The sequence below is a fragment of the Rhinatrema bivittatum genome, chromosome 11, assembly GCF_901001135.1.
Source record: "Rhinatrema bivittatum chromosome 11, aRhiBiv1.1, whole genome shotgun sequence".
Taxonomy (NCBI): domain Eukaryota; kingdom Metazoa; phylum Chordata; class Amphibia; order Gymnophiona; family Rhinatrematidae; genus Rhinatrema; species Rhinatrema bivittatum.
Genome location: NC_042625.1, coordinates 89751245 through 89776928, shown reverse-complemented (window position 1 = coordinate 89776928; position 25684 = coordinate 89751245). Strand labels below are relative to the sequence as shown.

The 25684-nt window shown below is 43.2% G+C and overlaps 2 long non-coding RNA genes across 4 annotated transcripts; one reads left to right on the top strand and one right to left on the bottom strand.

The window, feature by feature from the left end:
* Positions 1-4212: 4212 nt before the first annotated feature.
* Positions 4213-7834, top strand: LOC115100913. Its single transcript, XR_003859208.1, has 3 exons — positions 4213-4453; positions 5294-5528; positions 6280-7834. It is a non-coding gene; the product is annotated as an uncharacterized LOC115100913 (long non-coding RNA).
* LOC115100914 lies at positions 5634-25367 on the bottom strand. 3 transcript variants are annotated; one of them, XR_003859209.1, is made up of 4 exons: positions 25262-25323; positions 21471-21564; positions 10935-11172; positions 5634-5670 (listed from the first exon to the last, which is right to left on the bottom strand). It is a non-coding gene; the product is annotated as an uncharacterized LOC115100914 (long non-coding RNA). The 3 variants fall into 3 exon arrangements; XR_003859210.1 differs by lacking the exon at positions 25262-25323 and adding an exon at positions 22434-22922; XR_003859211.1 differs by lacking the exon at positions 21471-21564 and having other exon boundaries at positions 25262-25367.
* Between the last annotated feature and the right edge of the window lie 317 nt (positions 25368-25684).

Here is a 25684-nt window from a genome sequence, read left to right as displayed (position 1 = left end):
CAACACATTTGCAAGGATATTTTAATCACGTATGAGAACCCTAAAGCAAGAACTTGTGGCCTCATGGCAAGAAATTCACGTCTCCTGTCTTGAGTAACAGGAGCGAAATCTGGAAATGCACGTATCTGCGATCCCCGAAATCGGAGATCTACATTTCTAAAGTATCTTTTCATAATTTCAGTTATATCTTTTTCAATTATAAAAGATACCATAAGCGTAGCGCACTCACAATATTCACTGGCTGAGTCCTCCAAGAACTTAAGTCAAATTCCCTTTATTCATATCAACTTGTTGCATTTCTCTATTTCTTGTGGACACAGGCAGATAATATAATTTATTTACTGAAGGAATTTCTTCCTCCTGAAATTTCAACACGTCTATGAAATACTTCTTAAGAGTAATATAAGGAAGTTCTTCAACAATTTTTGGGAAATCTAAAAATCTCAGATTCAGATGTCGTGAATAGTTTTCTAGATGTTCCAATCTTCTAGATACCACATTTAAGTCTTTTATCATTTTAACATTGCATTCTCGAGATTTCCCCGTTTCAGCCTCCACTGTTTCCAGTCTTGGCTTAAATTCTTGTAGCTGAGTGTTGAAAATGTCCAATTTATGTTCCACACCTTCCAAGTTATCCTGAAACTCCCCGATCGATTTCACTAATGCTGCCATTATATCCCAAATCGCTTCCAGAGTTATTCTTTCTGGCTTACCGGGCATCTGAAAACGGGGTCTGAATTTTGACTCACCCACTTTCGCCACCGGAGATAGTCCAGCCAGTAAAACCTCCTGTCCTGGGACAGTCGTCGCTCCTTCAAACTCCGCAGTTACCCTCTCCCGGGTCGGAGTAGACGCTGGAGGCACAGGATTCAGATAGTCAACTCCTGAGATTTCCAGGCGTTCTGAGGGTTGTAACGGAGCTTCAGCGTCCTCCGCCCTCTGGCCTCCTCCTGCTAGAGTCGCACTTGCCGCGTCATGGGTCTGCGACTCCGCTGCCTGGGGGCTCTCGGGAAGTGGAGTGATTTCGGGTCTTCGAGGATCCGGGGGAGTAAGTGTGATTTCTCCAGGTAGGGCCAACGCTTCCTTGGTGGACCCCACAGCGGAGCTCTCTCCTCCCGTCTCAGCGGTCTTTCCAGGTACATACGAAGTTATTAAACGCTGGGTAGCCATAACCTCCGAATCCGAAGGAAAGATTCGGAGTTTGCCTTTCCTTTTAGCGGGCACTGTAAAGAAATATTCTGCAAGAATCGGAGCTCAGCGCGTCCGTACCTGGCTACGCCGCCATCTTGCCCCTGATCCTGACACGTGGCTGATTTCTGCAAGAAGCTTCCATCTGCAAGCCCTGGGCCAAGGACTGTTGCTGTGACGCAGGCTGACCCTGGTGCGGTGGGGAGCCCATGGTGATCCACGGGTGGAGGAGGAGAGGGGAAAGTGTAACTCCTGTCCCAGGGCTGATATCTCAGCTGCGTGTGCCGCTGCTGGTCCTCTCGAGTGATGTCAGGGCTAACCTGGAGCCCCTGGGACTGCAAGGCCTGAGGCCATTGTCCTAATTTCCACCCCATCCTACCCCACAGACTGGGCTCGACGGAGGATAAAAAATGGGAATAAACCCTAGGTAGTTGCAAATTAAAATTTCTGGCAACGTATCCCAATAGAGACCTGTTCTGATTGAAGAGGAGGCCCAAAAGAGGAGGAATCTGCTGGGCAAAAATCAAAAGAAAACCTGAATGCATAATTAGTAAAATCACTTGGAACCTTTTTTTTTTTGGTATAAATTTCTTTATTGGCAGGTAACATGCAACACAATAAGACAGCTATGACTGACAAGCCCAAGTTTTCATTATTACAAACAATAATGTAATATCATATATATATATATATATTCATCTACATATACATACACATTTACATATATATATATAGAGAGAGAGAGAGAGAGAGAGATAATACACACACATAAGATCACAAGCAGTAAACATTAATAATCTCCTATTCCTCGGGGCGACATATCAATTACATCCTTTATACTCTTGATTTACTCTGAATCTCACGTGGCAGCCTCCTAAGGAAAGCACCCACACCTTCAGAAATGATTTAGTAGACCTGAGGCCTGAGTAACCAGGATTCATAATCCAAGGGGAGCAGGTCTACCAAGTCTGCATGCCACAAACATCCTATACATTTCTTTGCAATCGCCAGGCCTTTATTGATAAATCTCAATCTCCTGGCTCCCCACAAATTTACGTTAGCTCCAGACCCAACAGACACAATGACGCCCTGCATGGGAGCTGGACCTTCAATCCTCTAAGCACTGCTTCCCAAAACGGATTTGCCGGAGGACATTCCCACACGCTATGGATAAGCGAGGCATTCGGGCCTGAACATTTTAAACAATCTGTATTTAACAGTCAGATAACCAGGTCATTCCTCGGAATATACGTTTTCATTACACAAATATGACAAAGAAGGAAATGGAGATTTAAAGACAAAAAAAAAACCAAACCCCGAATAAATTGAAATACATAACTTTGTGCACACCCTCTGAGCTTTGAACCAATAGGGAGGTGGCTGCGGCAATGCTCGCTGAGCGATGACATCACAGCGCCAGATTGCTGCGTTCAAAACTGTAACAAGCTGAGCCTGAGCCAAACTGAACCGGCTGAGCACCTCTGAAACTGTGGCAGCCTGGGCTTCCCTTTTGCTTTCCTGGAACGGGAAACCAGAGACGGCACATAGAGGACAGAGTAGATGATGCGTTTCTTCACCGCAAGAGCGGTGGATGCGTGGAAGGGCAAAGGCGCCATCAGAATTCAGGAAGGCGAGGGCCGAGCGGAGAAAATCCTGAGTGGAGGGTGAACAAGCGTAAAGCCAGAGATGGGGCAGGGGGTCTCTGGCACTGAGGTCAGTCGGGGGAGGAATGGTCGGATGAGCACTGGAATGAGCGGGCAACAAATATTTAAAATATAAATGAACACAAATTAGAAGGGCCTGGAGGTCTTGGTTTTCTGTCACTTTCTGGGTTTCTATCAGGAGTGGGTACTTAACGATTCAGTGCTAATTATGCATGTTTTGTGCGTATGGAGGGCCATTTTCAAATGACTTGCAGAGAGGTGAAGTCTGCTTCTACATCGAACGCGCAGACTTCGCTGTGCATTTTCAAAGTGAACTTGCGCTCCTGCGCGCGCATTGAAAGTAGTCGGGTAAATGGCCGGGCACGTGCACACATTCGCTCGCGTAAAAGTTACACTTCCTCTTCGTAGGGTGCAAATTACTCGCGTACTTTTCAAAATCAGAAAAGTATGAGGTAATTTTCAAAAGGATTTACAAGCGTAAAGCTGGATTTTACGCCTGTGTAAGCGGGCTTTTGAAAATTGCTACAATATAGGCCATTGAATTGTCCATAGGATATTCACGTGTACATGAACTTTTCTCAAGTAAATCGCTTTTGAAATTTCTACGATAATATCTTACATTTACGCGTTTATCTCCTTTGAAAATTACCTCCTAAGTGCGCAGGCGCTATCTCCACCTGCTCAATTTGTGTAAACGTTTGCGCAGAACCAGGCACTCAGCCCCGGGCTATTTTAGTACGGCCATTTATGTGCAATAAACCAGGTTTTATTTGTGTAAATGGCTTTGAAAGTTACCCCCCTGACCACACACGCACACAAACACTATAGGTGTGCAATTAAGTGCAAAGTCAGTTTGCACAGTCGCATTTCCATCTGCATATTAACCCTGCACCAGGCCGACTTCTGACTCTGGGACTGACAGAGAGTCCCGAGCAGGGGGTAAATGGCACTGCGGCAATTCTCTTCCTGGAGGAGGAAAAGCCCCGCGGAGCAGATTTAGTTACATCCAGCTGCCCATTTCACAAAGTTCCCAGAAAGCCAAGGCCGGACAGGTCTAGGGAAGAAGGGATGGGTTTCATTTGGGGAGCTCTGAAGGTGCTCAGATAACACAACAACAACAGCAGAAACAGCAACAGACTCACATGGTCCAACTCTGCTTCCAAATTCTTCCTGGGACCCGAGTCACAAACAGCGCTCCTTACCCAATTCCAGCGGACTCATCTAGGCTCGCCCTTGTAACCGCTGGCAACAAGAGGGGAGGGGGAGGCCTGGCAAAGAGGCAGGTTAATTATAGCTGCCTGTTCAAGTCATGGGTTACTGATAACAGACAGATGCACAATTCCCACAGACACTGCTCCAACTTTATGTAAGAGTGAACCCAGGTAACAAAATCAGAAGGTCCTAACTGCAGGGCGCACACACGAAAACCCAACTCAAGGGCAATGTGGTCAAGGTGACGTTGGAAGGAGGGAAGCTGAGAGGAAATTTGAGGCAATACTTCTTTAACGAGAGGGCAGTGGGTGCCTGGTACTGCCCATCAGCAGAGGTGGTGACAAACAGGCAGAATTCAAGCAAGCCTGTGACAGAGACAGAGGGTGGAGGTAAGGACACGGAAGGCAGGAGACGAGGCAGGGTCTGTGGTGATGCAATAGGCAGATCAGATGAACCAAAAGGTCACCAGGTGGAAAGTAGCTGGAAACGGACCTGAATTTGAAAGCATTTCCTGAGGACAATAACCAGACTGGGGAGCCTCCACATCGAAGCCACAAGGCCTTGGGCCTGGCTAGCAGAGGCATCCTGAAGATCCCAACGTTGGCCTCTCTTCCTCCTTCCAGGCCTGGATTTATGCGCAGGCCTACTAGGCTGTGCCTGGGGCAACAAATGTTTTGCCTCACCCTGCAGACTACCAATCCTGCCCCGGGCCTCCGAAACCACCACTCCCACCCTTTTCCCTTGGACCATTCCAGCAATGCAATCCTCAGACTGCAGTAAGTGTAGGGGCTAACCCTATGGTCTCAGGCCCCTTCCCCTCTCCAATCTGAGCATCGTGTTACTGCAGGTCGGGTGGAGTTGGGAGGGAGGGGGAGGGCAAAGTGTATGGCAAGGAGAGGGTGGGGCTGAGTGGTTCATGGCAGCACCAACAGTGCCTAGGGATGGCATCTGTTTACATCTGTCACTGCCATCTTCTAGCTTTATTAATAGGAGACTGATGGGGGAGGGGCAGGGTAAAAAGTCTGCACTGGGGGGGAGGGGGGGCACTATACTGGCATGAACCAAGATTGCCGCTTAATTTGGGAGCTCCTCACCTCTCATTTCTACAACCAACACGACACAGCGTTTTTTGCTACTATTTTTCCTAATTTTGGAAGGTGATCTTGTATATAATTCTCTTGCATGGCGTCTAAGAGGAAAATGGCAGATTTGAAACACTTTTCTTACAGCAAACACGCGCCCAAGCTAATCAGCAGTGACACTGATCAGGCCGCAGCTTTGGCTGAGAATCCTGTTGACTGCGATCTAGCGGGTATGCCCTCCTCCATTTCCCCTGACATACAACAGCCGGATTTTCTGTCGAGGCCGGAATTACTGGAGTGGTTCCTGGAACTTCGTGAAGACATGCAACAATATAAAGCAGATTTGTGGGCCTCAATAACAGAGGTCCAAGAAAACAAAGAGGTAGGTGATCTATGATAGCCGTAAGGATAAACACAAACAATAGATGCCTGATCTTTTTCCAAATGTTTATTAAGCAGAGACGTGTTCAAAAATCGCCCGACTCAGGCCGAGTTTCGCGGTTCAAAAACCGCTGCCTCAGGGGCTACAAACAAACCAAACATAAATTAACAATAATATCTAAAAACAACACTCAAATTAGCAACATCTTTAAGATCTTATAAATATTAAAAAGTCATTATCACAAAATAAAAACTTTTTTAATCCTTAATTAAGATCTCAGATATTGATAAAAAATATTGATTATTTAAAATTAAATTAATAAATTCTTAAAATGATGACAAAAATCTAACAGTATATCAAACATACCCACAAGAATACTTTATCAATTCCTGCTTAAGAATTAAATATTTAACAATATATATACTTCTCTATCTATAGCTTTTAACACTAGAGTATAATTGAGATTAAAGAGTTCAGAAGTGCGAGCCCCAGTGTGTACCCCCAAATATTTAAGGCACAATTTGGCCCAGTGAAATGGGAATTGCTGTTTTATGATGGACACATCTGAATCTGCTAAATTAACATTTAATAGTTCAGACTTGTCTAGATTTACTTTAAAGCCCGAAACCTTGCTGAAAATATCCAGTTATGAAAAAATCTCATAATCAAAATGAATATTCTTCTTCGATTATTATATTTATCTATTATCCTCTCTATTTTCATTACCGCTGCACTTCTTCACTCCTGGCAGAAGAAAGCCTTTGACTTCATTTGGAGGTGATGTACTCTGAAGATATCCCATCTGGTTCATTCCCAGCCCAAAGGTAGAGGGGGCCTTGGGGTTCCCAATCTGTCCTGCTACTATGCTGCTTCACAGGTGAGGGTGCTTATAGATTTTTATAAGCTTAAATATGTAAAATAATGAGTGACCATTGAACAAGCAATGTTGGGAGTGATGCCCATTCGAGCCTTCCCTTGGCAACCCTGCTCCTCATGGCTTCCATCGAAGTGCTTATCTCTGAACCACTTTGCAGGCTTGGGCCCAGTGGAAGAATAAATCAGTGGGTCCCTATAGCTATTTTTTTCAGTCCTCGCTTTTTCATAATATTCACTTTCCAATGGGTTACCACTCACCCCTTTTTAATGCTTGGAAGGAAGCTGGGATTATCACCATTGGGCATGTATTTGTACAGGGAAGTTTAGTCACAATGACTGCACTTGGGCAGTTGTACCCTTTGGGCTCTGTAGATTTCTTAACCTATGCTCAGGTTAACCATTTCCTGGGCCTTCAGCAAAGACTTAATACTTTGCGAGGGAGTCAGTCTATGTTTGAAAATGTTTGTGTCCAAGCCGACACCATCCGTGGCCAAGTGTCTAAAATATATATGCTCCTTAATGGCCTGGTGTCAGACCCTTTTTTTACATATAAGAAAGTGGGATATAGATCTTGGGGCATCTCTCTTGATGAATGGGACATTGTCTTTATGCTCGGAAGTGTTCTATCTCTGCTCAATTGCAGGAGAATTGCTTTAAGCTTTTGTACTGTTGGCATATCACGCCAGTAAAGTTGCATAGATTATACCCACAACACCAGGGACGGATGGCCTATCGGGGGATCGGACATCCCCCGGTGGGCCGGTCGCGCTAGTCACGTGGTCTGCCGAGCGCGGCCGTGACAGAGCTGCACTCGGCAGACCACGTGGTAACTCCTGGGCCGGCCTGGGCGGTGAATCCCCGGGCCGGTCTTCATCGGGAATCCGCCGCTGCACAACTCTGACTTATGTTGGCGAGACTTTGGCTCCGTAGGCTTGTTTTTTCATCTTTGGTGGCCACGTGCTAAAATATTTCCTTTCTGGCTGGAGGTTACTGAATGGCTGACACTGATAGTTCCTAGGGCAGAAAATATTTTATTAAATCTGCCTTCCCCTGAGTTAAATAACCATCAACATCGTTTTTGTTTACAAGTTTTTATTGCAGCATGTTGCTGGATTGCTAAGGTGAATCCTCCCTCGTTTTCTCAGGTCCATGACCGATTGCTTCTTTCTTGCCGTTTAGCCTCACTATCGGCAGTTTGGAACAATCGCATGGCATCCTTTAAAGCAGTGTGGGGGCCTTTCATGAATACATTTGCCTGCAATAATGTTCATTTCCTTGGCGATCCTTGAACTGTACGTCTTGTTTACAATCTTTTCTTTTTTTCTATTCTTTTGCTTTTCTTGTCTTTTAACCAAGTTCCAAGTCTTGTTTTGCAGCCGTTGGATCTGGGTAATGGATCCTTTTGATTTGCCTATTACCATGGGGATAACATGATGTAAGCTATGATATATCTGATGGTGAGGGACTCGGGGGGGGGGGGAGGTTTTTGAGTTTTATGGGAGTGCTTTTCATATTTTATTATGTATTTATATCAGACTTATTCTCTGTTGTTGTACGCTCTCATTTATTGAAATCGTCAATAAAAATGTTCAATTAAAAAAAAAAGAAGTCTGCACTGACGTTGTCTTGCAGCAGTGGATAGGGTGAAGCAGGGGCAGGTTCCATTCTATTTTGCAGTCTGGTTTATTTTGTAACGGAGCCAGGGGGTGGCAGGAACATGTGTTGCTGACTGTGAGAGGAGCAGTTGTTATTTAAAGGTGCGGGGTAGCTTTTCAGTTTGATTCCTATATGCTCAGTCAGTGAATGAATTAAGGAACTGCAGTTGGCAAGGGGCGGATCCCTGTATAAGGAACGAGTCTTATGCTCCGGCACCCTCTCTCCGCCCCCACATGCAGTAACTTTCTCACTGGACTGGGACCCAGCCATAAAACAGAAAACACTGCATCCCGGGGGGAGTAAAAAAAAGTGAAAACCCTGCATTTTCCTGGATTTTCTTGGACTTCCCCAAAACTACCATACTGAAAATGATCTGAACCTCTTCAGGTTCTTGCCATTTTCAACAGAATATCATGTACGACTCCTCCCCGCACTCCCTTCCTCCATAAGAAGAAAGAAAAGAAGAAACATAAGAAAATGCCATACTGGGTCAGACCAAGGGTCCATCAAGCCCAGCATCCTGTTTCCAACAGTGGCCAATCCAGGCCATAAGAACCTGGCAAGTACCCAAAAACTAAGTCTATTCCATGTAACCATTGCTAATGGCAGTGGCTATTCTCTAAGTGAACCTAATAGCAGGTAATGGACTTCTCCTCCAAGAACTTATCCAATCCTTTTTTAAACACAGCTATACTACCTGCACGAACCACATTCTCTGGCAACAAATTCCAGAGTTTAATTGTGCGTTGAGTAAAAAAGAACTTTCTCCGATTAGTTTTAAATGTGCCCCATGCTAACTTCATGGAGTGTCCCCTAGTCCTTCTACTATCTGAAAGAGTAAATAACCGATTCACATCTACCCGTTCTAGACCTCTCATGATTTTAAACACCTCTATCATATCCCCCCTCAGTCGTCTCTTCTCCAAGCTGAAAAGTCCTAATCTCTTTAGTCTTTCCTCATAGGGGAGTTGTTCCATTCCCCTTATCATTTTGGTAGCCCTTCTCTGTACCTTCTCCATCGCAATTATATCTTTTTTGAGATGCGGCGACCAGAATTGTACACAGTATTCAAGGTGCGGTCTCACCATGGAGCGATACAGAGGCATTATGACATTTTCCGTTTTATTCATCATTCCTTTTCTAATAATTCCCAACATTCTGTTTGCTTTTTTGACTGCCGCAGCACACTGAACCGACGATTTCAATGTGTTATCCACTATGACACCTAGATCTCTTTCTTGGGTTGTAGCACCTAATATGGAACCCAACATCGTGTAATTATAGCATGGGTTATTTTTCCCTATATGCATCACCTTGCACTTTTCCACATTAAATTTCATCTGCCATTTGGATGCCCAATTTTCCAGTCTCACAAGGTCTTCCTGCAATTTATCACAATCTGCTTGTGATTTAACTACTCTGCACAATTTTGTGTCATCTGCAAATTTGATTATCTCACTCGTCGTATTTCTTTCCAGATCATTTATAAATATATTGAACAGTAAGGGTCCCAATACAGATCCCTGAGGCACTCCACTGTCCACTCCCTTCCACTGAGAAAATTGCCCATTTAATCCTACTCTCTGTTTCCTGTCTTTTAGCCAGTTTGCAATCCACGAAAGGACATCGCCACCTATCCCATGACTTTTTACTTTTCCTAGAAGCCTCTCATGAGGAACTTTGTCAAACGCCTTCTGAAAATCCAAGTATACTATATCTACCGGTTCACCTTTATCCACATGTTTATTAACTCCTTCAAAAAAGTGAAGCAGATTTGTGAGGCAAGACTTGCCCTGGGTAAAGCCATGCTGACTTTGTTCCATTAAACCATGTCTTTCTATATGTTCTGTGATTTTGATGTTTAGAACACTTTCCACTATTTTTCCTGGCACTGAAGTCAGGCTAACCGGTCTGTAGTTTCCCGGATCGCCCCTGGAGCCCTTTTTAAATATTGGGGTTACATTTGCTATCCTCCAGTCTTCAGGTACAATGGATGAATTTAATGATAAGTTACAAATTTTTACTAATAGGTCTGATTGTTGCAATACTAGAGGAAGGTATTCAGCCTCCGCATGAATGAATACATTGAACCAACCCCTATAAACTTTTTCCATGTTGAAATGCACTAAAAAATCCGAAGGCTTGGGAATATTCATTGCTATGATGGCGTGGTCTTAGTGGTTAGAGCAATAGGCTGAGAACTAGGGCTCAAATCCCAGTTCTCTAAGTAACACTCCTTGTGACCTTGGATAAGTCACTAGCTCCTGATGCCTCAGGTACCCAGTTAGGGCCTGATTTTCAAAAGAATTTACATGTTTAAAACTGGGTTTTACAGGTGTATATGCACTTTACACATGTAAGTGTAAATTGCTACAATAAATGCCATTGAATAGTCTATAGAATTTACCCACGTAAGTGCACTTTAAATGCATATATGACTTTTCAAAATTGCTATGATAGTATGTTACATTATCACGTGTAACTCCATTGAAAAGTCACCTGTTAGTAAGATCTTTGGGGCATGGACTTATCATACCTGAATATTTATCACTATTGTACAGTGCTATGTAAGCCTGGTAGTGCTATAGAAATGTTAAGCATTATGACAGAAGGCAGTTAAGGGGGGAAAATAGATAACACTAAATCATTGCTTAAGGCGACCAGACATTGACTTCCTCGGGACATTGGGACCAAAAGAGGAACACATTTTACAGTCTCCCTTATAAGGCTTTGGTAGGGTCTGCCAGAGGGTCTTATAAAGGCATTTTCCATTGAGATTTTAAAGCACAAAGAAGATATAAAACACTAGGAATTGACAATATAAGAAAATGTTGCAAAGAACTTCTATTCTGATGTTTTTCACCCTAAGTATACCTGAGTTCCAGGCTGTGTTGATCGACCACTCAGTTTAGAGTCATGTGGCAAATGTTGACGAGTCTGGAATAAATGTTCCCAGCCATCAGGCGCTGTCTGTCACTTCCACAAGGTCTGCAGCTGCAGCTCCTAGCACAGATGAAGACTGATTAACAGTTGACGGAAAAAGTCCTGTTCAAGATCTAAGATACAGCCTTATGACTCCCTCTTATTAAGAGTTCGCTCCTCTTGTCCATTGCTGTAGGAAATCGAGAAAGGGGGAAAAAAAGCCAAAGAGATGGAAGAAAGTAAAGATAGGGCAGTTTAGTTCAAATAAGCATCGATCACACAGTCCATTAAAAAATAATTTTTATTACAGCAGTTTATACAGAAAACCACAAAGCACTTGACACTGCTCTTCACTACATAAGAGGCTCCGATTATTAAGCACTTTAATGATGCTATACGTGGTTAGGGAAGTTAGTGTAGCTGGGTTTAAAAAACAGTTGGATAAGTACCTGGAGGAGAAGTCCATAAACTGCTATTAATCAAGTTAACTTAAGAAATAGCCATTGCTATTACTGGCATTAGTAGCATGGGATATATTTAATGTTTGCCATGTCACCCCAAGCAATACAGGAACGGGGAGAAGAAAATATCAATATCAATCAGCTCAAAATAGCAGAAAAGATGACTAGGAAGAACAGCCAGTCTTAGAGAGAAAAGCTGGAAAGCTATGACCACAAATGCTCATAGTCTGGGCATTAAAATCCCAGACCTGCAGGCCTTAATGGTGGAAATGGACTTGAACATAATTGCTGTTACAGAGATCTGCTTCAGAGCCTCATGATTTGGATATGGACATCCTGGGCTATAACTTGATAAGGACAGAAAAGGGGGAGGAGTAGCTCTTTATGTCAAAAGCAATATCCAAGCAAGTAAAAAGTCATGGGATAGGTGGCGATGTCCTTTCGTGGATTACAAACTGGCTAAAAGACAGGAAACAGAGAGTAGGATTAAATGGACAATTTTCTCAGTGGAAGGGAGTGGGCAGTGGAGTGCCTCAGGGATCTGTACTGGGACCCTTACTTTTCAATATATTTATAAATGATATGGAAAGAAATATGACGAGTGAGGTAATCAAATTTGCAGATGATACAAAATTGTTCAGAGTAGTTAAATCACAAGCAGATTGTGATAAATTGCAGGAAGACCTTGTGAGACTGGAAAATTGGGCATCTAAATGGCAGATGAAATTTAATGTGGATAAGTGCAAGGTGATGCATATAGGGAAAAATAACCTATGCTATAGTTACACAATGTTAGGTTCCATATTAGGAGCTAGCACCCAAGAAAGAGATCTAGGCATCATAGTGGATAACACATTGAAATCGTCGGTTCAGTGTGCTGCGGCAGTCAAAAAAGCAAACAATGTTGGGAATTATTAGAAAGGGAATGGTGAATAAAACGGAAAATGTCATAATGCCTCTGTATCGCTCCATGGTGAGACCACACCTTGAATACTGTGTACAATTCTGGTTGCGACATCTCAAAAAAGATATAATTGCGATGGAGAAGGTACAGAGAAGGGCACCCAAAATGATAAGGGGAATGGAACAGCTCCCCTATGAGGAAAGACTAAAGAGGTTAGGACTTTTCAGCTTGGAGAAGAGACGGCTGAGGGGGGATATGATAGAGGTGTTTAAAATCATGAGAGGTCTAGAACGGGTAGATGTGAATCGGTTATTTACTCTTTCGGATAATAGAAAGACTAGGGGGCACTCCATGAAGTTAGCATGTGGCACATTTAAAACTAATCGGAGAAAGTTCTTTTTTACTCAACACACAATTAAACTTTGGAATTTGTTGCCAGAGGATGTGGTTAGTGCAGTTAATATAGCTGTGTTTAAAAAAGGATTGGATAAGTTCTTGGAGGAGAAGTCCATTACCTGCTATTAAGTTCGCTTAGAGAATAGCCACTGCCATTAGCAATGGTTACATGGAATAGATTTAGTCTTTGGGTACTTGCCAGGTTCTTATGGCCTGGATTGGCCACTGTTGGAAACAGGATGCTGGGCTTGATGGACCCTTGATCTGACCCAGTATGGCATTTTCTTATGTTCTTATGTTCCTTTAAGTGACCTGATTAGTAGAACTTGTATCCTTCTCCCCCGGACTCCCTCTCTTTTAACCCCAAGCACCGGGTGCTTGTCTTTTGTAACCTACACACCCTTTTCCAGTGCACGCTCCATCTTCCTGCTCCCGAAGGCATCTCTACTGCTACTCGGCCTTGTTACCCCTTTAGTTGATCACCTGGAATTTCATCTGCCCCTACCACTCTCTACGCCCATCCTGAAATTTTCCTTTTACGCTTAGTATAATCATAAATGTCAATGTATAAGAATTCTATTATAAACTGATTGTAATCCACCTCGAGACCAGCTTGGTTCAGGCAGATTATCAAATCTTTATAAATAAATCAATGAGGGTAAACAGAAGTCTGTTTGTGGAAAAAGTAGACTACAGGAGACAAAGGATTGGAAGAGGTAATCATGCCAAAGGAACTTGGTTGATAAAGTTAAATATTTTTAAATTAATCGATATGATATTGTAATTCAAAGCTACTGAACAGAAGAAGCATTATCCTAATTAACCATTAGATGTCACCTTTGTTCCACTATTGCATCACTCCGACATCCACCGAACTCCATTCTCTAAATTCTTCTGTTGCATGATCCTTGTTTTCTGCCAAAGCTTTTGCAATCTGCATCCTTGCGTTCAACAGTTTCCAGCCTGTGAAAGGACATTAGCCTGTCTGATGTGGCAAAAGGCAAAAAAAAAGGCTATGAACCCAGGAACTGAAAAGGAGGGGAGACAAGACTTAGAGAAAGGAAAAAACACTGAAAGGGCACAGCCCTGCAAACAAAAAAAGCCCCCAGTGTTGAACGTTTTGAAAATAGCCAATTTGAGATTTTTGCTACCTAAATAAATCCAAATGTATATTCATTTTTTATAGGAGATTTAATCCTCCCTGTTTAGTCAGGGTCCAAATAGTTTCATGTCCCCAGTGGGGCTGCTTGGTGAGGCTTTAAGCCCTCCCTCACTGCAAATTCTCAGTCTCATCCAAACGGCCAAGCAAGGGTTGCCTCAGCTCATGACTCTGACACTTTATTTGAACTTAGCCATAAGCAGATTGAGAAAAGATGAACGACTATAAAAGCTAGGTGTGCGCAGCCTTCATAGTGCCTGTCTCTTGGACATGTACCAATGTCTTTGAGTTTGGATAGGTGTGCGCAGCCTTCATAGTGCCTGTCTCCTGGACATGTACCAATGTCTTTGAGTTTGGATAGGTGTGCGCAGCCTTTTACATCTAAGCACGGCCTTCATAGTGCCTGTCTCCTGGACATGTACCAATGTCTTTGAGTTTGGATAGGTGTGCGCAGCCTTTTACATCTAAGCACGGCCTTCATAGTGCCTGTCTCCTGGACATGTACCAATGTCTTTGAGTTTGGATAGGTGTGCGCAGCCTTTTACATCTAAGCACGGCCTTCATAGTGCCTGTCTCCTGGACATGTACCAATGTCTTTGAGTTTGGAAAGGTTTGCGCAGCCTTTTACATCTAAACGCAGCCTTCATAGTGCCTGTCTCTTGGACATGTACCAATGTCTTTGAGTTTGGATAGGTGTGCGCAGCCTTTTACATCTAAGCACGGCCTTCATAGTGCCTGTCTCCTGGACATGTACCAATGTCTTTGAGTTTGGATAGGTGTGCGCAGCCTTTTACATCTAAGCGCAGCCTTCATAGTGCCTGTCTCCTGGACATGTACCAATGTCTTTGAGTTTGGATAGGTGTGCGCAGCCTTCATAGTGCCTGTCTCCTGGACATGTACCAATGTCTTTGAGTTTGGATAGGTGTGCGCAGCCTTCATAGTGCCTGTCTCCTGGACATGTACCAATGTCTTTGAGTTTGGATAGGTGTGCGCAGCCTTTTACATCTAAGCACAGCCTTCATAGTGCCTGTCTCCTGGACATGTACCAATGTCTTTGAGTTTGGATAGGTGTGCGCAGCCTTCATAGTGCCTGTCTCCTGGACATGTACCAATGTCTTTGAGTTTGGATAGGTGTGCGCAGCCTTCATAGTGCCTGTCTCCTGGACATGTACCAATGTCTTTGAGTTTGGATAGGTGTGCGCAGCCTTCATAGTGCCTGTCTCCTGGACATGTACCAATGTCTTTGAGTTTGGATAGGTGTGCGCAGCCTTTTACATCTAAGCACAGCCTTCATAGTGCCTGTCTCCTGGACATGTACCAATGTCTTTGAGTTTGGATAGGTGTGCGCAGCCTTTTACATCTAAGCGCGGCCTTCATAGTGCCTGTCTCCTGGACATGTACCAATGTCTTTGAGTTTGGATAGGTGTGCGCAGCCTTTTACATCTAAGCACGGCCTTCATAGTGCCTGTCTCCTGGACATGTACCAATGTCTGAGTTTGGATAGGTGTGCGCAGCCTTTTACATCTAAGCACAGCCTTCATAGTGCCTGTCTCCTGGACATGTACCAATGTCTTTGAGTTTGGATAGGTGTGCGCAGCCTTTTACATCTAAGCGCGGCCTTCATAGTGCCTGTCTCCTGGACATGTACCAATGTCTTTGAGTTTGGATAGGTGTGCGCAGCCTTTTACATCTAAGCACGGCCTTCATAGTGCCTGTCTCCTGGACATGTACCAATGTCTGAGTTTGGATAGGTGTGCGCAGCCTTTTACATCTAAGCACAGCCTTCATAGTGCCTGTCTCCTGGACATGTACCAATGTCTTTGAGTTTGGATAGGTGTGCGCAGCCTTCATAGTGCCTGTCTCCTGGACATGTACCAATGTCTTTGAGTTTGGATAGGTGTGCGCAGCCTATTACATCTAAGCACGGCCTTCATAGTGCCTGTCTCCTGGACATGTACCAATGTCTGAGTTTGGATAGGTGTGCGCAGCCTTTTACATCTAAGCGCAGCCTTCATAGTGCCTGTCTCCTGGACATGTACCAATGTCTTTGAGTTTGGATAGGTGTGCGCAGCCTTTTACATCTAAGCACGGCCTTCATAGTGCCTGTCTCCTGGACATGTTCCAATGTCTGAGTTTGGATAGGTGTGTGCAGCCTTTTACATCTAAGCACAGCCTTCATAGTGCCTGTCTCCTGGACATGTACCAATGTCTTTGAGTTTGGAAGCAGCTTGCTTTGACTTGTGTCTCAACATTCCAGTGCATCACATATCGTGCACATCCCTGCCAGCTGCTATGGACATACCAGACGGTCTAGGGCAAAAGGGTTTGGAGTGAGCACAACAGTATTTACACACATTTCCTTCCCCCTAAGTAAAAGAAGTTGAAATAACATGGATATGCAGGCAAAGCTCATCCTTTCTTGCATGTGATCAATAAAATGCCACCATTGTCTCCTATGCTCTGTGTCCAACATGAAGGTCTATGTATCAGCATACAGTTACTATGGTCTGGAAAAAGCATGTGGAGGGATAGTGAAAACAGGTGTAGGGATTTTAAAACAAAACTGGGTCAGACCAAAGGTCATCAAGCCCAGCGTCCTTTTACCGACAGTGGTCAATCCAGGACACAAGTAACAGGCAGGATCCCAAAGACCTATCAGATGCCAAGGAAAGACATGAAAGTGGGGAAACTGGAGGACTTGCTCATAGCTCAAATGAATACCAGCTAATGAACAATAAATCCCATTCAAAGACATCATAAAGCCTATTTTGTTAAATTGTGCACCTGATTATTGCTGAGAATATGGTCTATCCTCTCTCGCAATATTTACCCACTGTCCCTCATTTGACAAACAATTTTTCCCACTTTTACTTAAAAATCTATTTTCCTCCACAACTGTATTCAGTTTGGGAGTTCCTTCATTTTTTTCTAAATCCCCCTAGGTAACAAGACTGCTATTTGATAGTGTGATACCATTTTTTTATGTTTCATTCATTATGTATGTTTTTAATCTGTAAACCGTCTAGCTCACTGCTTTGTGTATAAGCCGACAGTACACAAAAACATCTAGTCTGCCCATTATTCTTCCCTACTGTAATATCACAGACTCTACTTGATCTCTGGCTTTATCTTAATTTCCTCTCAACTAAGGATCCTCTTCATATCCTAGGCTTTCCTGAATACTATTACTCTAGACCTCTGCTTGCCCTTGACTACATCTGACCTCCGGTATCTGCCCTTGCTTTGGTGACCACTCCTCGGACTGATCTTTGGACATTGACCTTTCGCCTGCCTGACCACGCTTCCAGATTCTGGCTCTGTTCCTCGCCTTGTCATCACCAACTCTGTTCTGGTTCTCCTTGCTCCAACTCGAACCTGACCGCGCTCCTTCTGTGACTGTGGGCACGCCGGACTATCCTTCTCCCAGGAGACCCTGTGAGGCCCACCTAAGTCCAAGCGGCCCGGGTCCCTATGGGCTCCTCCTGGGGTGACCTTGGGCTTCCAGTGGTGAAGCTCTACCTAGCCTATGTCTCCTTCAGTGCTCCGCCCCCTGGGGGCAGTTACCTCCTCTTTCCTTTCAGGAGCCATTCCACCCTTGCCCCAGGCCATGGGTCCACCCCCGAGCGCAACAGAAGGCTGGTCCTTTGCCTTGCTTCTTTGGATGGGGGAAGCCCCTGTTTTCCCTCTCCCCTCATGCAGGATCCCACCTGATTTGGATATTTTTACAACAGACAGTGAGTGAGGGAAATGTCTCTTTTATTTGGAGTTTATTTTGTGCTTATTTTGTTTTGTAGTTGGTTTACTGGTGGCACTTGCCACCACATATTTAGTATGGTTTTCCATGGTATTTAGGACATAAGGTGGAGTGCAGTCCAGTGGGCAGGCTTTCCTTGGTAGTTGAATGGGACAACAGTTAACTGTTTAATTGAGTGAGCCTAGGCCAATCTTTCTTTTATTTGGAAGGTTGGTGTTCCATTGCAGTAGCAATCAGTGGTACAATCCACATCTGAGGATACTGAGCAGGCTTTCCTGGTAGGTAGTCAGGACTAGTGGGATTGATCTATTGTTGTATGAGAAATCTCCTTAGCCACAGGATGGCAGTCCCTGGGAGGTACCTCGTTGTCATTTGTTTAGCCTCTGGATGGCAGTCCCTGGGATTTGTGAGATTGATCTCTTTATTGATAGTAAGAACATCCTGAGTGTGCATGTTTTGCCTGTAAGAGAGGGTATGTTTACAATAACTTTAAATACATTTTTTGGGGGGGAGGGGGTATAATACATTTATGATGAAAGCCTGGATTTTCTTCCCATAAACTCTGGGAAACCATAAATCTTGTTGCACAGAAAGAAGCAATCTCCTGTCTAGTGATAAACTGTTATCTGATTGTTTGCTCTTGTCTGTGGCCAGCACTGGCAAACCTCTTTCCTTCTCTACACTGGCCATGCTTAATAGGAAAACAGTGATGTCTGTAAATATGATAGCTCTGTTCAAAATGCCTATTCCTAATTACAAAATGTCCAAATGCATTCCGTGTTTTCTAGTAACCCCATTTCTCTTCCCAGGCTCCAGGTGTTTGCAGTTTTGTTTGTCTCTCATTTCTCTGCAATAACATTTCTTTCCTCCATCTCATGAAAATATTTCTACTTTGAAGATATTGTTTTTGAATGTAAAATGCATGTAATAATGTGCTAGACTCCTGGAAAGTGATGATTAGTTGCTTCAAAGAATGGAGAGTCGTTACTGCTATGTTATTGAAAACTAATTAGTTCATTGGCCTTCACAGTGCTTAGTAATTTCCTTATCTTATACTTACTTTTGGTAAGAAGTGAGAACTAAAATCGTTTTTTTCTCTTACAAAGTAAACATGTGAAAAATAGAATAGTGTTATGCATTGTTTAAGATAACTTCTTTATACAGAAGGCAAATGTTATGAAAAAAAAATGAAATATTTTGAGACATACCGCCAGGTCCAGTACACATTAGGCGTTTACCTTGTTTTTCATTATTCTGCTTCCAATTAGTTAACGTAATGTGTGCGTGTGTGTGAAACTCAAGTTTTAGGTTGATAAGAATAATTAAATCTATTTAAGTGACACATTTTAGAAACAATCCCCCTTATCTATTTGGATTCTCCATATAAACACCTGCACCCTCCCTCACCTCTGCTTATATGAATACACACAGGGGTTCAAGACTGAAACACTGCCTTTAAAAATTCATAAGAATGAATCCTCTTTCATCTGAAAGTGTTTCCTCTCTTCTCTTATACAAAAAATGTAGTTTGTACAGAAATATATTGAAATCTAGTTAGTTAAGATGGCACCCAAACAACAATGGCCCCCCCACACCCCAGGAATTTGGTTTCTTGTAACTCACAGTGAAAAAATATAAATAAATAAAAGACATACCACTTTGCTTCCAACTTATTTATATTAAGCCTACCTCATAAAAATCTTTCGCATTATATGCAAATGTTATCTATATCAATACATTAGGCAAAATGGCACCTGAAAGTTGGAATGTCTTCCCCTCCCCAGCAAGGAATGTCACTTTCCTTTTCTAAGTCTGTGTCTACATCTGAGAGAGCGTCTTCTTAAAGAAATGTCTTTATTCACAAAGGGGTAGATTTTAAAACATAAGGGCCAGATTTTCAAAGGGGTACGCGCGTACCCCCCGAAAACCTGACCCAAACTCCCCCTGCGTGCGCCGAGCCTATGTTGAGTAGGCTCGGCGGCGCGTGCAAACCCCGGGACGCGCGTAAGTCCCGGGGATTTCCTGGGGGGCGTTCCGGGGGGCATGATGCGGCCGGCGCGTCATCGGGGGCGTTCCGGGGGCGTGGCCGCGGCCTCCGAACCAGCCCCCGGACCTGACCCTGACGCGCCGGCGGCCGGTCCAACGCACGCAAGTTACGCCTGCTTCGAGCAGGCGTAACTTGTACAACAAAGGTAGTGGGGGTTTAGATAGGGCCGGGGGGGGGGTGGGTTAGGTAGGGGAAGGGAGGGGAAGGTGGGGGGAGGCTGAAGGAAAGTTCCCTCCGAGGCCACTCCGATTTCGGAGCGGCCTCGGAGGGAACGGAGGCAGGCTACGCAGCTCGGTGTGCGCAGGTTGCCGATTTTGTACAGCCTTGCACGCGCCGACCCCTGATTTTAATGGCTACGCGCGTATCTATTGAAATCCCGCGTACTCTTGTTCGCGCCTGGTGCGCAAACAAAAGTACACGTGTGCTCAAATTTATAAAAATCTACCCCTGTGCGCGCAGTTCCCAGTGCGCACACATGGACGCGCCAATTTTATAACATGTGTGCGTCCCGGTCAGCCCTGTCCTACCCAGACCCCCCCGCAGCCCATCCTTTTCAAGGATCCCCACACTTTGGTGCATTTCGGCAGAAACACACATGGCCGGCTTGGTGTGCGCAAAGCCCGGCCACACGTGTATACCCTGGTTTTTGTGCGCGCCAGGCTTTGAAATTTTGCAATAAAAGCCCTAAATATCTTTTGCATTATAAGAACAGGAATTCAGCTATGTTTTTTAATTCTATTTTGAACATCTGAGCTTTTCTCTTGGTTATTTAATTGCCTGCTTTACACTTACTGTGCCAATTGGCTAGAAAGGTTCTGAAATTAAGTTACAGCTGTGATCTGGAAAAATACTTATCTAGATCCTTAGCCTACTCTGATCTGTGCCTGAACACAGAAAGGAAATATATATATATATATAGAAGCTAATTTGTCTCCTACTTTATCTAAGCAGTCTCCTTTCTTGCTGTATTATAAAGTTGCAATGACGGATTCCATAAATGTATAGTTTATTTCACAACTTTAATTGTTCATCTTATACATAATTATACTAACATCATTTAAGTTGTTTTTCAACCAAAGAGACAGAGAAACAGAATTATAAGAACATAAGAACATGCCATACTGGGTCAGACCAAGGGTCCATCAAGCTCAGCATCCTGTTTCCAACAGTGGCCAATCCAGGCCATAATTATATTCAACTATGATTCGACTCTGTTCTTGAATTAACTGGAGTTAGTTGCAAACAATTAAATGAAAGCCCTATGGAAAACTTTCATGGGTTTAAGTATGCCAGAGGCGGAAAAAAAAGAAATGAATTCTCTGTACTCTGAATCCAATACATATAATTTACTCTTACTGTAGTTTGGTAACTAGGTTCTAATTATATTTTACATACTAGCACTTAATCAAAAGATGTATAAATATTACATCAATTCGGATCAATATGCTTTTACATACAAAGTACTTTTGAACAGATCTGCATTGCGTTGCCAAGACCACAAACTGACATCGAGTATTAACTGCCCACGCCTGCTGCTGCAAGAGATAAAGAATGAATCCACGCCTCATCCACTAAAGCTTGCACCCCCATTGCTAAGCCAAGAAGCAGATGACTGAATTGACTCCAGATGCACAGAATACTGAATTGTACAAACTGTTTCCACCATGGTGCTACAATAATGATACTACAACCACACCCTTCCATTCAGTTTTACAACTGCAAAGACTTAACCACTGGGTCCATGCCAGGGACATTTACTCTGCTTACCGCAATTACAGATGAAGCCCATAAGTGAGCCATCAACCCTGATTCTTCTTGCTTGCAACCTCAGAGCAATAAACCTGGCCGTCTTCCTTTCAACCTGCAACAGTGAACACAGATGAGGCACGTCAGAACCCCACTGAATGGGCTCCTCAAGGTCCGGTGGTGAAAAGACCTTGAAATCCCTCATCTGCTCAGTTCTACTGGAAGGGTCCAATATATACAGGTAGGCCCAGAAGGCTGCAGTGCAAAGCAGGAGGCCAAAGTGGACTACAGACCAAGTCAAGAGGCCCGGATATGATAACGAAGCAATGCAGAAGGTCCATGTAAGTCACAAGGCAAGGCAGAAGGCCTAGATAGGCTAAAAGGCAAAGTAGAGTATCAAGACAAGGCTAGCCAGTTCAAAGAGCAGAAGTAACTCCATGAAGAGGCAACGAGGCTCTGGACAAGCTGAGTTAAGTAGACCTGGGGCTGAAGCATCAGGTGATCAGAGAACAGGTAACTTGTGCAGCTGGGAGCGGGGCTCGCTGAGGACCCCTGGTGAAGAGGAGTCTGCACAGCAGACAGAACCTTAACACAGATGAGATCTAGACAATATAGGTGGGTGGTGGACAATTTAGAATTGTCCACCACCCACCTATGTAAACAAATTTTCAATTTTCTCATGCATAGTATCTATTAAAGAGGTTGGCTCCTTGCCCCCTCTTCTGTATATAGTATTTATTTTATTTATTTACTTTCCGTTCACCCCTTCTTTATTTCTTATTCCAAGTTAAGGCATCCTTGTTATAATGTAACTGTATGCTCCGTACCTCTTGTTGATTGGTTAATTATATTTTTTTTGCTTAGTTCATTGTAAACCGAGTTGATTTGATTTGTATCAAGAAAGTCGGTATATAAAAGCCTTTAATAATAAATAAATAAATAAATAAATAAATCTCATCAATGATTCTATAGATGCATTATCACCTTTTTTCTACCTCTCCCAATGTCTCTGCTTCTTGTCACTGACTTGTCATATTATTTTGCAAACTTGAGATCATCCGATAGAAGCACACCATGATTATTCTCCAGTTTGGTGCACATCAGTCCTCAGTCTCCTGCCAGGAATTGCCCTTTTGGATTTCTGGACTCAAAATGCTGGATGCTACATTTGTTTATGCATTACTTGCAATACTCTTGAGCACTCTTCAGGCTTTCTTAGATTATTCTTCATTTTTTCAATTCCATGTGGAGTGTTCACCCTGTAGTGGATCTTAGTATCATCTGAACAAAGACAAACTTTTCCTTTTAATGTCTTCGCAATATCACTTATGAAAATATTGAACAATACTGGACTGATCCTTGCGGCACTCCACTGACAACCTCCCTTGCCTGTCACTCCATTAGTTTCTAACCCAGGTCACCATCTAGAATGCTCACCTTATTTATTCTCTCCTATCCTTGATTTCTGCAATAGCTTCTACACTGGTCTTCCTCACTCAACATTACGTCCTTTACAGTTATTATAACTCAGCTGCCTGCCTCATCGCTGCTTTGAAACATTTTGAGCATATAAACCCGGCCCTATTGAACTACACTGGCTTTCTATTCATGAAAGAGTCAAATTAAAATTGAGTATGACCATATTCAAATTAATCAACGATCAATCCTGCCCTTGGACAAATGCAATATTCAAATTTTACCAGCCTACAAGAACCTTGCGTTCGTCTCAGCTAGGACTATTGGATGTTCCTTCTCCACGAGTTGTATGCTTGCACACCACCAGAGAATGCTCCTTTTCGGTGGCCGGCCCAGAACTCCCTACCAATAGAAATTCACCAGTGTGATTCAGTCAAGACTCTTAAGGGACTCCTTAAGACCTTTGTTTTTTAAGCTCAGTTATTTTTATCGTTTACTCTTTTTGCCTATTTTCCCCCTCTCTTACAATTGCATTATATTTTACTCAGCTTTGTCTTATTTTTTGAAATGTTTTAAGCTTTTGTCATATTCTTTTAATATTTATGTTTTAATATGTTCATCGCCTAGACCTTTTTGTGTTAGGAGAATCACCGTGAAAGGTGCTGCTATTGGCCGCGTTACTGATGGCGATAAGGCTCCTTACCTTTTCGCCGTCAGCAATGTCTTCGCGGCGTCCGCCCCGATGCCTCCCCTTCCGGTGCGGATGCCGCCCAGAACCTGCCCCGATCTAGGTATCGCACGCGAAAAGGGACTTTTCGCGTGCGATACCTTTGGAAAATGACCCCCTTACTGACTTATCCACCTTATACTAAGTTTTATCATGACAGGGTGGTTTTGCGCACGCACCATAACTAAGATCATGTGGATTATCATCTTAACCAGTTAATTGTCCTGCTAACCTTTTTTCCCATGCCCCATTTGCACCAAGGCAAATGAGCACTGCATCATTTGGACTTAAGGAATAGCCACTGCTATTAATTGCATCAGTAGCATGGGATCTTCTTGGTGTTTGGGTACTTGCCAGGTTCTTGTGGCCTGGTTTGGCATCTGCTGGAAACAGGATGCTGGGCTTGATGGATCCTTGGTCTGACCCAGCATGGCAATTTCTTAAGATGCACTACATATAATACGCATATACAATTTTTTAAAATAAAAAATATTAACGTAAACACAGTTTGTGGTCCTTTTTAAGTTAAACATTTTTTCTTAAACTTAAAATGGGAGAAAATCTTTCTAGAAAGTAGGCCTATACACAGGAATACTAATCATTTGTGAACAATGTTCCTTAAAAATGTTTCAGTTTTTTTTAAATTCTTCACAATTTAGACAATTATTTTAGTTTCAGTCCCTGCTATGCAAATTCCTGCCATCTCTTTTCATAACCGCTGCTGACATTTTTGTACTGTTGTTTTCAGAAAGGAGGCAATTAAAAAAAATATATGTGTGACTTGCAGCCCACATTTACTTTGTATATATTTTATTCCCTTTGCCCACCTTACTTTCTTTCCAATACTCGTAATACCAGACAGTATAATAAAGCAGCAGGAAAATGGTTTGAATGTATAAACAAGAGGTAATCAGCAGCAGGCAAAAACAGGTAATATCCATGTACAAGGATTTCAAATGAAGAGGTGCAGATGATGTAGGGTACATGAGCCTGACAGATCTGGTTTGCTGGTCATGTGTTCAGGAGGCTCTTGTGACACATGTATTTATTGTGTATTTAACTCAAGCCATTATGTGGCTTTCCAGTCATAACTCTGAAATAAAAAATTAAATTTAGTTTCAGAGAGCAAGGCAGAGGGAATCGGAGGTAGTTATTGGTCATTATGTATAAACCAGTCTTAGCTGCCTTCAAATTATGCACTGGCTTCTTGAGTGTTGTAGTATACGGTGTTTGTATTTTGCTTGATTGCCTTTTAAAAATATTTTTTTTGTTTTTTTTTAAATGATCAAGATATGGAAAAATGGGCAAACCAATAAGGAAGACTGCGCATACAGGGCACAGGCACATCACGGTTGCCAGCTCTAATGACCCTTGAGGAGAATGAATGTCAGAAAATAAGCAAATAGGGCGGCTGCCTAGCGAGTCCACGGACAGAACCAACAATACAACCTATCCATTTCCCATCTCTAACTCTCAGAGACTGAGAGCTCACCCCGCGCTCCCGCCATAAAATAGGGTCATTAAATGGGAAACTACCAACCAGGAGGGGGGAATGTTCGCAGCTCTTCAATGAGCATCGAAAGCTCTCCTTACTGTCATATTATACAGGAGCAATACTATATCGTCAAAAGATTTTCATTACACAAACAGAAAAAAATAATTCACTTACATCCAATAAAATGTGTAGTACGAAAACACAGCTGATCGTATCACCCCGCCCTATTAATTTCATAGACTCGTCCGTCGCGTTTGTCTCCCTTTCTCACAGAACGGCGTGAGGAGGCGGGCTGGATCGTACCAACTATACATATTGTGAGAGGGGAGGACGGAAGTTTAATCAGGCCCCAATTTTGTTGCGCAGCGAGTTCATCAAGCCAACCACGCTTCACGTTTAACATTATTAACTATTTAAGAAAATTTTAGTCTTCTTTAATGAATAGAACGTGCAAAGCTTTTCCTTACGCTTTCTTCCTTCCACCTATCACAGTAACTCCCCCCATTAACTGGATAGATGCGAGTGAGCCATTCCCAGCGCGTGCACCGAATTTAAACCTTTTCTTTTTGCTATGGCTGGGGATTTTGGCACGCGCCC